The sequence below is a fragment of the Cetorhinus maximus genome, chromosome 4, assembly GCF_964194155.1.
Source record: "Cetorhinus maximus chromosome 4, sCetMax3.hap1.1, whole genome shotgun sequence".
NCBI lineage: Eukaryota > Metazoa > Chordata > Chondrichthyes > Lamniformes > Cetorhinidae > Cetorhinus > Cetorhinus maximus.
In genome coordinates, this window is record NC_135882.1 from 168,275,896 (window position 1) to 168,288,869 (window position 12,974).

The window sequence follows — 12,974 nt, forward strand, 5'->3', positions numbered from 1 at the left end:
GCCCTCCTGCTCGTCCTGGTCAACAACCTGTTCTGGAAAGGCATTTATCTGCTGGATCCAGCATTTCTCACCACCCTTTGGCTGCCCTGTTTCCCGAGTTCTGGAAACCAGGCTAACCAGTGCCATATTTAATGTGCAATTAAAATCTGAGGCATCAACCTCATTAAAATTTTTAAATGAACGACCTATAAATTCTGTGGGTGGGAAAACTGCTATATAAAATGCAAGCCTTCTTTTACTTCTGCATTTCTGACCAAAAGCATTTTGCAAGAACGGATATTTTTTAGTCAAGGCTCCTGAAAACAGTGTACTTATTCTGCAGGATAAAGAATTTTGTAGGATTTGTTATGTTGGGCTGAATCATAGCAAAACATAATCCAATTAGGAGTTACTCTGATGCTTCATTTCTCTTCATGCCATTTCATACTAGGTTTCAAATTTCCACTTGTAAATCAGGCAAAAATGATTATTCCCTTGCCTCGCTGTAGATGAAAAATAATTCTGAGCTGTACCATTTGCTACAGGCGACACAATTTGTCTGTTTAGTACAGCCCTGTGGACGTTTGTACTGCAGATGTCCTTCTATGTTATCTGCTGGAGATAATATTTCCTGTGTACTACAGAATCTTACAGATGTTTGTCCTTTCTAAGAAAGAGATTATCTTGGAACTTTTAATTTATCCAAATTTCTGTTCCTTGGCTCAAGAGACCCACCAGATGTGGTTTAAGATTCTCTTGGATGAAAGAAGCAAACCTCAAGTTTCAGCAAAGCTTGTATTCTAGTATATAAACAGATAGCCTTCCAAAGCTTGTCACTATACTCTTGTGTGGAAATTGTCTTGGAAATCCTTAGTTATCAACGATTAACATTAAATTCTTTTGTTCATGGTATCAGTCCAAAAAGATTTTCATTAAATTCTTTGAAATGGAGCAAAAATGAACACGTACAAAGTTGTGTGCTCATTTTGATGTTCTTCATTTCCTCAATTAAAAAACCAATATAACATCACTGCTTTTCATTAGTCAACCTGATAGATAAGCCTTGATAGAATCATACAGCACAGAAGGAGGCCATTCACTGTTGCGTTTGGTTGTAATTTCAAAATTTTCAAACTGACATTGATAGTTTTTGTTAGGCAAGAGTATAAAGGGTTACAGAACCAAGGCATGTAGATGGAGCTAAGATAGAGATCAGGCACAATCTAAATGAATGGAGGAACAGGCTGGATGAGCTGAATGGCCTGTTCTTGCATGCTTGTGCTGGCTCTTTGAAAGAGTTATCCAATTAGTCCCACTCCCCTGCTCTTTCCCTATAGACTTGCAAGTATATGTCCAATTCCCTTCTGAACATTCTACTGATATTTTAATACAGAGCTATTGGCATCACTTTACATGCAAGCAGGAAATGAAACAGAACTTACTAGGGACGATCAAAGGCATGGTTGAAGAAGCAGGTTTTGTGGAGGTTTTTCAGTAGTGCAGAGGAAAGTAATAACGCACTGGCGACTGAAGTCTTTACCCTGAATGACAGAGGGGAACAGGGGAGGGGGACAGGTTGGGTGGCTCAGGGGTTTGGAAACAAATTGGAAAACCCTAGTCCCTAGTGTTTATTGGGTTTCAGAGTTAGAAACACTGCCGAAAAGCAAAGCCATGGAGAGATTCGAGAATCAGAACAACACTTACATTTTTATAGCACCTAAGGGTGAGGTGTTTTGCAGCAGATTTATCAAACACATTTTGACACAGAGCTACATAAAGAGCAATTAAAACAGGTGACTGAAATCTTGGTCCAAGAGGTAGGATTCACAGAGTTTTAAAGGAGGAGAGAGAGGGAGTGAGAGAAGCAGGGAGGTTTAGTGGGGGACTGCAGCTGAATGCACGGCCACCGATGAAGGGGTGATGGAAATCAGGGGTGCTCGAGGCCTGAAATGGAGGAGCGCAGATATCTCAAGGGATTTTAGGGCTGCAGGAGGTTACAAAGATAGGGAGGGGTGAGAATGTTGAGGGATCTGAACCAAAGGATGAGAATTTTTAAATAGAGACATTGTTGAACTGGGACCCAATGTAGGTCAGCAAACACTGGGGGTGACGAGGAAACAGGTCCTAATCGTCCAGAGTGCAGGAAAATTCCTGCTCATCCAATAGTGGATTTTGAACAAGCAGCATGACAAAGATTTTGAAAATGATGTGCTAGGCAATGGAGAGCCAACAGAAGTCAGCAAGAGTAGTGGGTGATAGATTCTGTAATTGGTGCAATATGAATTCTGGTACATGAATCACAAAAAGTTAGTATAAAGGTACAGCAAGTGATTAGGAAGGCAAATAGAATGTTTTCATTTAATGCAAGGGGAATGGATTATAAAAGTAGGGAAGTTTTGCTACATTTGTACATGGCATTGATGAGACCTCATCTGGAGTACTGTGTACAGTTTTGGTCTCCTTATTTAAGAAAGGATGTAATTGTATTCGAAGCAATTCAGAGAAAGTTCACTCAACTCATTCCTGGGGTGAAGGGCTTATCCTAGGAAAGGTTGGACAGGTTGAGCCTATACTCATTGGAGTTTAGAAGAATGACAGGTGATCTTGTTGAAACATATAAGATCCTGAGTGGATGGAGGATGCTGAAAGGATATTTCCGCTTGTGAGGGTGACAGGGGACACAGTTTAAAAATAAGGGTCTCCCAAATAAGACGGAGATGAGCAGAAACTTCTTCTCTCAGTGAGTTGTTAGTCTGTGGAATTCTCTTTCCCAGAGAGCAGTGGAGGCTAGGTCATTGAATATTTTCTAAGGCTGAGTTAGATAGATTCTTGATTGACAAGGGACTCAAGAGTTATAGGGAGCGAATAGGAAAGTGGAGTTGAGGCCACAATCAAATCAGCCATGATCTGATTGAATGGCGAAGCAGGCTCAAGGGGCGGAATGGCCTTCCCATGCTCCTAATTAGTATGTTTGTATGAGTTGAGGTTTATATAAAGTGCAGCTCAAGACCAGGAGGAAAGGTATTGGAGCAATCAAATCTTGAGGTGAGAAATGGTTAGATGGCGGCCTCAGTGGTGGGGCGGTTAAGACTACCAGGAGTAGGTGGTATTGATGGTACCCAGGAAAGTAGGATTTAAGTTCAGCTCAGGGTTGAACTTATCATCAGGTAGAGCCTGTGTGTGAAGCTGCAAAGCTGATTAGATTTGATGGTAAAGGGCTGAATGTCAGGCACAATAGCAGCTTTCACAGAGGTAAAGGGGAGAGGTCAGGGGTGTGATGGAATACTTTCCACTTGGCTGGATGAGTGCAACTCCATCAATATTCAAAAACCCCGACACCATCCAGGACAAAGCAGCCTGTTTGAGTGGCACCCTATCCACTACCTTAAGGTTTTACTCCCTCCACCACCAACACACAAGTGGCAGCAGTGTGCCATCTACAAAATGCAATGCAGCAACTCAACAAGGCTCCTTTGACAGCATCTTCCAAACCCACAACCTCTACCAGCTTCTAGAAGAACGAGGGCAGCAGTTACATGGAAATACCACCATTTGCATATTCCCATCTAAGCCACACACCATCCTGACTTGGAAATATATCGCCGTTCCTTCACTGTCGCTGAGTCATAATCCTGGAACTCCCTTCCAAACAGCATGGTGGGTGTACCTACACAACATGGACTCCAAGGGTTCAAGAAGGCAGCTCACCACCACCTTTGAGGGCAATTAAGGATGGGCAATAAAAGCTGGCCAACCCAACGATGCCCACATCCCATGAAAAGGATTAAAAAATTGTAAGGTTGGGTGGGGAGGGGCAAAATTGTGGCAGTTTGACACCAAGTGTCACTTATGCGTAGCATGTAAGCACGTAAAGAAAGATTACTCCAAGGATGGCAAGCCAGAGTGAGTGCAGGGGTAAGAGAGGAAACAACGAGAAGAGGTATACTGGCTACACCAAAACATATAGAAAATGGACCCATAACATTGTTGGTGCCATGGAAATATGGAGGAGAGAGTGTGGAACAAAAATGAGTGATTAACTACCCAAAAAGCTGCAGAAAAGTCAATGGTGATGAGGAAAACTAACATGCTGTTGGTATGTTATAGGATGTTGTTGAATTTTCAATCCTGTGAACTTAATGGCAGTTGAACTGAAAGGATTCAAATAACTCACAGAGAAGTCACAATTGGCCAGTGACAATGTGCTCAGAAAATTGAAGAGGAAAGTGAAGTTAGAAGCTGGAAAATTTCATCTTTGCAACTTTGCTTCCAATTTCCGTTCAACCCTCGCCTTCACATGTTCCATTTCTGACTCTTCCTTCCCCTCCTCGAACTTCTATATCTATGGGGACAGGATGTCTGTCTACTTAAAGCAAAACATTGCAGATGCTAGAAATCTGTCTACTGCTATCTAGTAAAAGCCCACAGACTCCCGCAACTATCTTGATTAAATTTCCTCCCACACTGCTTTCTGGTCTTTCATCTCCTTCCTTCTTCTCATCCCAGGCCCAAAACTCCCTTCCAGGTGAAACAGAGTCTATTATAAAGGATGTGATAACAGGACACTTAGAAAATATCAACATGATTAGACAAAGTCGCAATAGATTTATGAAAGGGAAATCATGTTTGACAAACCGACTGGAGTTTTTTTGAGGACATAATTCGCATAATAGATGAGGGAGAACCAGTGGATGTGATGTATTTGGATTTTCAGGAAGCTTTTGATAAAATCCCACATAAAAGGGCGAGTGTGAAAAATTAAAGCACGTTGGATTGGGGGTAACATATTGGCATGGATTGAGAATTGGTCAGCAGTCAGGAAACAGAGAGTGGGAATAAATGGGTCTTTTTCGGAGTGACAGGCGGTGACAAGTGAGGTGCCGCAGGGATCAGTGCTTGGGCCCTAGCCATTCACAATATATATCAACGATTTGGATGAGGTAACCAAATGTAATATTCGCAAGTTTGCTGACGACATGAAACTTGGTGGAAATGTGAGCAGTGAGGAGGATGTTAAGAGGCTTCAAGGCAATTTAGACAAGTTGGGTGAGTGGGCAAATGCATGGCAGATGCAGTATAACATGGATAAGTGTGAAGTTATCCACTTCAGTAGGAAAAACGGAATGGCAGAGTATTATTTAAATGGTAATAGATTGGGAAATGTTGACGTACAAAGGGACCTGGGTGTCTTTGTACACCAATCAGTGAAATCAAGCATGCAGGTGTAGCAAGCAGTTAAGGCGGAAAATGGTATGTTGGCCTTCATTGCGAGAGGACTTGAGTACAGGAGCAGAGATGTCTTACTGCAGCTATACAGGGCCTTGTTAAGACCACATCTGGAGTATTGTGTACAGTTTTGGTCTCCTTACCTAAGAAAGCATATACTTTCCATAGAGGGAGTGCAGCGAAGGCTCACCAGACTGATTCCTGGGATGGCAGGATTGTTGTATGAGCAGAGATTGAGCTGAGTAGGCCTTTATTCACTGACGTTTAGAAGAATGAGGGGAGATCTCATTGAAACATATAAAGTTCTGACAGGGCTGGATGGACTGGATGCAGGGATGATGTTTCCTCTGGCTGGGGGTGGGGGTCTAGAATAAAGGGTCAGTCTCAGGATACAGGGTGGGCCATTCAGGACTGAGATGAGGAGAGGCCTCCTCATTCAGAGGGTGGTGGAGCTGTGGACATCTCTACCACAGAAGGCCGTGGAGGCGAAGTCACTGAATATATTTAAGGAGGAATAGATTTCTAGACTCTATTTGGCATCAAGGGGTATGGGGAGAAAGCGTTGAGATAGAGAATCAGCCACAATCATATTCAATGGCAGAGCAGGCTCGAGGGGCTAAATGATCCACTCCTGCTCATATTTTCTATGTTTCGAAGTTTTATTGTATTCAGCAATGCTGTCTGTGGGGAGGACAAATGCAGAATGGACAGTTGCTTTGCTGATCATCTCCATTCAGTCCGTTAGTGTGATGCCTAGCTTCTGGTCATTTGCCTTTTTAATTCTCTGTCCCACTCTGATCTCTCTGTCCTCAGTCTCCTCACTATTTCAATGAAACACAATGGAATGTCAGAGTAGGAACTTTCAACGAGGCACTTTAGTCTTTCAGATTCAGCGTTGAGTTCAACAATTTCAGATCATAACCACTGCTTCTATTTTCTCAGGCAGTGGGGGTATTGATAATAGTTCTGCTTTTGCCATTTACACCTCGAGAGCCATCTTTTGTTTCTTTACTCTTGCCTTGCACCATCATCTTTTTTGGTCATTTAATCTCTCCTGCCTTCCATCCTATTGCATCTTTCTTTTAGTTCTTTTCTCCCTTCCCCCACTCTCCCTGCATTTCGATTTGTTTAAAACTTGTTACATCTCTAACAGTTTCCATTTCTGTTGATAGATCATCGGTGTAAAATGTTAACCTCTCTCCACAGATGCTGCCTGAGCTGCTGATTATTTGTAGCATTTTTTTGTTTTTACTTCAGATTTCCAGTAACTGCAGTATTTTGCAAATAACCTTGCTGTCAGATGAATGAGTCCAAGAGTCCAAGGTGCACTAGTCAGGAAGGGGGTTGTTGATTGCTGTTGCTGTGAAATAGGGTAATTTAAGCAACATCAGAGGAGAGAAAAAAGCAATATTGTCAGGAGCTAGGGGAAAGAGACGTAATTTAGTGTCAGGATTTGGATTGGCAAGACGTCAAATGACAAACAATAGGAAAAGATTTTCATAACCACTGATCAAACTTTGGCTAATTAACCACTTGGCTCGCAAACGAAGCAAACATCTGTCAGCATCACAGCTGCAGGAACATGGTACAGCTGGCTAAAGTGCCTGGACAATCAGATGAAAGCTGTATAAGAGATGTATCCGTTCAGTCAGATAGACAGTTTACAAGAAGCCACATGCTATGATGAATCACAGAAGAAAAGTTGAGAAAATATTTGTGTACATTCATAAACTTTGTGGCAAAGCAAATGTGGTCAGGTGAATCCCTGAAGATCCTAACATCTTTATGGATCTTCAGTTATGACTACTGTCTGCTGAAACTCATGGTACGAGGAAACAAATCTCTTGTTGTTTGGGAGCTTCAGATCAGTGTTGCATTTGGCTCTTCATAGTATCATGATCCAATCTGTAATGCAGATGCTGGAAAAGCAGTGCACATTCCAGAATAATAAGCTATATTTTCATGGGTCAGTGTAAATTGAAGTTCAGAGTTTAAATAAAATAGAGTGCACCTCAAAATAGTTTTTACAACTCGAGGCCACCTACGGACTAGGTTGTACTTTAGGCGCATAAATACCGTTGTACCAGTCAAGTAATTTGCAGTCATTCATCACAATACATCATATAACTGATAGTTGGTAAAAAGAAACCTGGAGAAATTTGCAAGGCATTGAATACTGTGTCCAGCTAATAACAATCTTAAATGCATATTTTCTACTAAAAAAGCGCACCTTTTAATTTTTTACTACACATTAAAACTCTTTTAGAAGACACCAACCTGAAATATCGTGATTTCGTTTTGACAGAGACATGCAGGAATTCTAATTTTCTTTGTGCTTTGATTGTGTGGGCTCGCAATGAGAGGACATTAATGGTGGTTACTATACTGACTGGTGTATGTTTGTCAGAACCAGAACCAGATCAGCAGTCTAAGTAGGTACAGCAATTTTATTAAGCTTAGTGATCTGCCGAGGGAAGATGGTCATTTACTCTGTGGAATGGAATGCAGCTGAATTGTATTGTCTTGCCAAACAAGTGAAAACGTACAGTATATGATTTATTGTTAAAGTTTAAAAACTGGAATCTGATGGCTCCTTTAGATATAATTGAAGTGATGAATGATTTGAGATTTTGGCAGAAAAATGACATTCTTGATTTTTCTGCTGGACCTCAAGTCAAGCCACATTAGCTTAGGTCTTAACGATTTATTTGTAAGGAAGAAGAAAGACTTGCCTTTCTAGGGTGCCTTCCACAACCTTAAGATGTCCCAAAGCATTTATAGCCAATAAAGTATTTTTGAAGTGTCGTCACTATTGTAATGTGGCAAACACAGCAGCCAATTTGCACACATCAAGCTCCCTCAAACATGACCAGATGATCTGTTTGATTGACATTGGTTGAGGCGCAAGTATTATCCAGGACATTGGGCTGAACTCCCCTGGCTCCCTTCGAAAAGTGCCATGTGATTCTTTGCATCCACCTGAGGGGGTAGATGGGGCCTCGGTTTAGCATCTCATCCAAAAGACAATGCAGGACGACCACAGTACTGCAATGGAGTATCAGCCAGGGCTATGTGCACAAGAGGAGCTTGAATCCACAACCGTCCAACTCGGGCAAGAGTACTACCACTAATTCAAGGCTGACATCTATAAAGTGCTTAATGGGTTATAGTTTTTAAACTAAAACAAAAAGTATTATGTTAAATTCAAGTGTCGCCAACTTTGTATATCAAGTTCTAGTGCGCAAGTCTCAACTATATGCATATTTTTATATCCATTAAATACAGGGGACTGATTTATGGGGTTTAACATGAAAATACGATGATACATTGGATTTTATACGACATGATTTTTGCCAAGCTGCAATTGTACCTTGACCCTTGACAGCCTGAGCAATTCTTGATACATGTAGTTTACTTGAAAAAAAGGATGGAAATAACCTACAATTAAAAGTTTTACATCTGGCAAATGTCATAGGGCTAAAGCATGAGTGTTGGCTAAATGCACTAAAAATAAACAAATTGAACATCACAATCTGCTAACTGAAGCATGCTGATTAGTTCAAATATCCTACACCGTGGGTAAAAACATTAAGAATCACCAAATCTTTAGAAAATTCTCTATTCTTTAAAAAAAACTCTGTCATCTGCAAAAAAAGTAAACTACAAATCCTCAAAAAAATTCTCTAAAGTCCTTTGCAATACTATTGCTCCATGGTCAGTCTCGATTCACCCCAAAATAATAGTCAACATAATTCAAAGTATTCTGAACAACAATAGATTGTTTACCTAGATATTTATCCAAACCAGCTTAAAAAGGACCAACAAGCTCTCTTGCATTAAGCCTACTCTCCCTCAAGAGCATTCAATTTGGTTTTGCTCCATTCCCAGAGCTTGGGATGTTTCACCTGGGCTTTCCTTCATGATCCTTTTCATATTGCATATCTAAAAGTTCTCTACCCTTGCCACCGATTCCTTTCCCCCATCCCTGGCCACTGCCTCAAGTTGAACCTGACTGTTTGCAATCTTCCGGATATAGAAAATAATTGAGGATCGGGACCATTTTCAGGTCTTAGATGATCTTATGGGTGGTGGCCAATTAATGGGACATCGATGCAGGAGACCCAATGAAAAGGCCTGTGGCACTGGATGGCTGGCAGCACCACCGGGAAAGGTCGGCACCGCTGAGGCAGGAAGATAAGGGGGAGGGCCCGTAAAAATGGAGGTGCTCTAGGATGACATTTTAAAAAAAATACTCAGAACCATCATTGTGGAGAGAACGCCCCTCCATGGGAATGGCTGTGTTCATTCCAGCCTTACAACTCCAACACTGGGAATTTGAGGTGAGGCTTCAATGGTCCTCTGATCTGCCGTCAAGAGGCCACCTGCTAGTAGCTGCTGGGCTCCAGACTCAGCAAGCCTTCAGGCCGACTCCAGGAAAGCTCTGACAGTGTGATGGTTCTTGATTGGGGCCTTAATTGGATCAATTGGCAGTTCACCCTTGGGAAACGTGCACGGGGGCGGAGCAGCATCAGGAAGTTGCTGAAGAACAATACTTTCCCACCCAAGACTCTGCTTTGTGCATCCTGTTATGTGCTGCGCTATAATTAGGTTCTGCTCATTAATCACTCCTGTCATACAAACAAATGAAATAGGAGCAGAAGTAGGCCATTCGGCCCCTGGAGCCTGCTCCACCATTCAGTAAGATCATGGCTGATCTGCATGTTGACTTCTTTGTCACTGTGTTTAAAGCCACCTATTCCACTTTCTCTGCTTCTTCCTTTTCTCTTCCACTTGTTCACTGACTAAACCTCCCCCTTCCCTCAACTTGAACCCACATCTATCTCTAGTTTCTCTTTTATCTGCCCTCATGCTGTCTCCAAGCTTATCATGCCCATGAGACCCACCTCCTGCTTCCTTGACATATTTCCACTTAATTGCTGACTATACAACTTCACTTCCTGGCCTTACCTACCAGCTTACACATAACAACTCCTCAGGTAAAAAACCCGAAGAGGTTTTTTAAATATATAAAGAGCAAGAGAATAACTAGGGAAAGAGTAGGGCCAATTAGTGACCATAGAGTTAATGTGTGTGTGGACCCAGAAGACGTGGTTACAGTCTTCAATGAATATTTTGCGTTGGTCTTCACAATGGAAAAGGATGACACAGGTACAGATATCAAGCTGGAGGACTGTGAAATATTAGAAGAAATTAACATAGAGAGAGAGGGGGTGCTAGTGGGTTTAGCGGCCTTAAAAGTGGATAAATCCACAGGCCCAGACGAGATGTATCCCAGGCTGTTGAGGGAGGCAAGGGAAGAGATAACAGGGGCCCGAGCAGTAATTTTCAAATCCACTCTGGCCACAGGTGAGGCACCAGAGGACTGGAGGACTGCTAACGTTGTCCCATTATTAAAAAAGGGAAGGGTTAGACCAGGAAATTACAGGCCAGTCAGTCTAACCTCGGTGTGGGTAAGTTACTGGAAAGGATTCTGAGGGACAGAATACATCTGCACTTGGAGAGACATGGATTAATCAGGGATAGTCAGCATGGAATTATTAAAGGAAGGTTGTGTTTGACAAATTTGATTGAATTTTTTGAGGAGGTAACCAGGAATGTTGATGAGGGTAATGCATTTGATGTGGTCTACATGGACTTTAGCAAAGCTTTTGATAAAGTTCCTCGTGGCAGACTGGTCAAGAAAGTAACAGCCCATGGGATCCAAGGCAAAGTGGCACATTGGGTTCAAAATTGGCTGAGAGGCAGGAAGCAGAGGGTGATGGTATAGGGATGTTTCTGTGACAGGAATTCTGTTTCCAGTGGGGTTCCACAGGACTCAGTGCTGGGGCCCTTGCTGTATGTGGTGTACATAAATGATTTGGACTTAAATTTAGGGGGTATGATCAAGAAGTTCGCCGATGACACAAAAATTGGTAGGGAGGTAAATAGTGAGGAGGACAGCCATAAACTGCAGGGGGATTGCAATGGACTGTTCAGGTAGGCAGAGCAGTAGTAAATGGAATTCAACCCGGAAAAGTGTGAGGTAATGCACTTGGGGAGAACTAACAAGGCAAGGGATTGCACTATGAATAGTAGGACCTTGGAAAATACTGAAGATCAGGGGGACCTCGGTGTGCATATCCACAGATCCCTGAATGTAGCAGGGCAGGTAGATAAGGTGGTTAAGAAGGCATATGGGATACTTGCCTTTATTAGCCAAGGCATAGACTACAAGTGCAGGGAGGTTATGCTGGACCTGTATAAAACGCTGGTTAGGGCACAACTGGAGTACTGTGTGCAGTTCTGGCCACCACATTATAGGAAGGATGTGATTGCACTGGAGAGGGTGCAGAGGAGATTCACCAGGATGCTGCCTGGGCTGGAGGGTCTGACCTATGAGGAAAGATTGGATAGGCTGGGGTTGTTTCCCTTGAAGCAGCAAAGGTTGAGAAGGGACCTGATAGGGGTTTGGACCTTATAAGGGGCATCATGGCCACATCGTCCTCCTCCAAATCCTCTCTCTTGATGTCCAACTTTCAGTTGATTCTGCTGTTGCCTATTTAATCATTTCCACAACAATTCCAGCAACGGTTTGTCTTTCTGGCCCAGCTCTGTCACCTACGTAGCCTCCCTGAAATCTACACGAACACCTTCTCTTCCTCATCCACATGCTCCTCCCTGGTGACATTATCTGCATTCATGGAGCCTGGGATCAGCTTCCAGATGTACAAGAGGGTCTCCCAGCTCTACCTCTGCACCACCTCTCTTGGCCCCATCAACTGCTTTTTTGACATCCGATTTTTGGATGGCCTCAAATTTTCTGCAGTTAAAAGATGCTGAGACAAAAGCAAATGTCTTTGGATCCCACCACAGGCTCTGCAACCTTGTCACTGATTCCATCACCCGCAGGCTGAACTCGACTGTGGAATGGATGGTGACAATCTCGGTGCCTTGTTCAACAGTGAGCTGGGTTTCTGACTTTATATCCTCTCCATCATAACTGTCTACTTATCTCAGCCCATGTGCTGCTGAAACTTTCATCCGTCTCTTTGTCACTTCTGCACTTGCTTACTGCAATGCCTTTTTAATCCATCTCCCATTTCCATGTTCCATGTACTGCAGATCATCAAAAACTCTACTGCCTCAACACTGTTATGCACCACTTCCCACTCACACCAAACCCTGTCCTTGCTGACCTATGTTGTCTTCAGGTTCCTTCCTGCTTCCACATCTCCAATTTAAGATTCTCACCCTTGCTCCTCCAAAGCCACCCTGTAATTTATTTTCCTCTTAGTCTGGCCTTTTTCACATCTTCTCCCCTGACCTCCTTTGCCACACTGTTGACAGATTTTCCTAAAACTACCGAGGGCCTACGCTCTAGAATTCTCTTCCAAAATTGCACCATCTCTTCAACTCCCTCTCCTCCTTTATTAAGGCCCTTCTTAAAATCCACCTCTAACCAAGTTTTGGGTCACTCCTCCTCATACCTCCTGCTCAATGTCCAATTTATTTTCTGATCATGGCTCTGTGAAACACTTTGGGACACTTTTCTACATCTTAAAAAAAAAACTGTTTTTAAAAACAATACACATAATGAACATCATATCCGAGGCAATGAGTTCGGTACTCACAATTATGAAACCATTCATTCATTAGATTTAATTTGTCCATATGAAATAAGAACCATGGGTTCAAAGGGTTAAATTGTGAGGATAGTTGGCATAGACTAGGCTTGAAATCCCCGGAGTATTGAAGATTAAGGAGTGATC

The 12,974-nt window shown here is 42.5% G+C and overlaps 1 protein-coding gene across 3 annotated transcripts in view; it reads right to left on the reverse strand.

Moving 5' to 3' along the window:
- vps13b (vacuolar protein sorting 13 homolog B) overlaps window positions 1–12,974 on the reverse strand; it is a 1,109,808-nt gene that overhangs the window by 132,707 nt on the left and 964,127 nt on the right. The gene's annotated exons all lie outside the window — the stretch shown is intronic.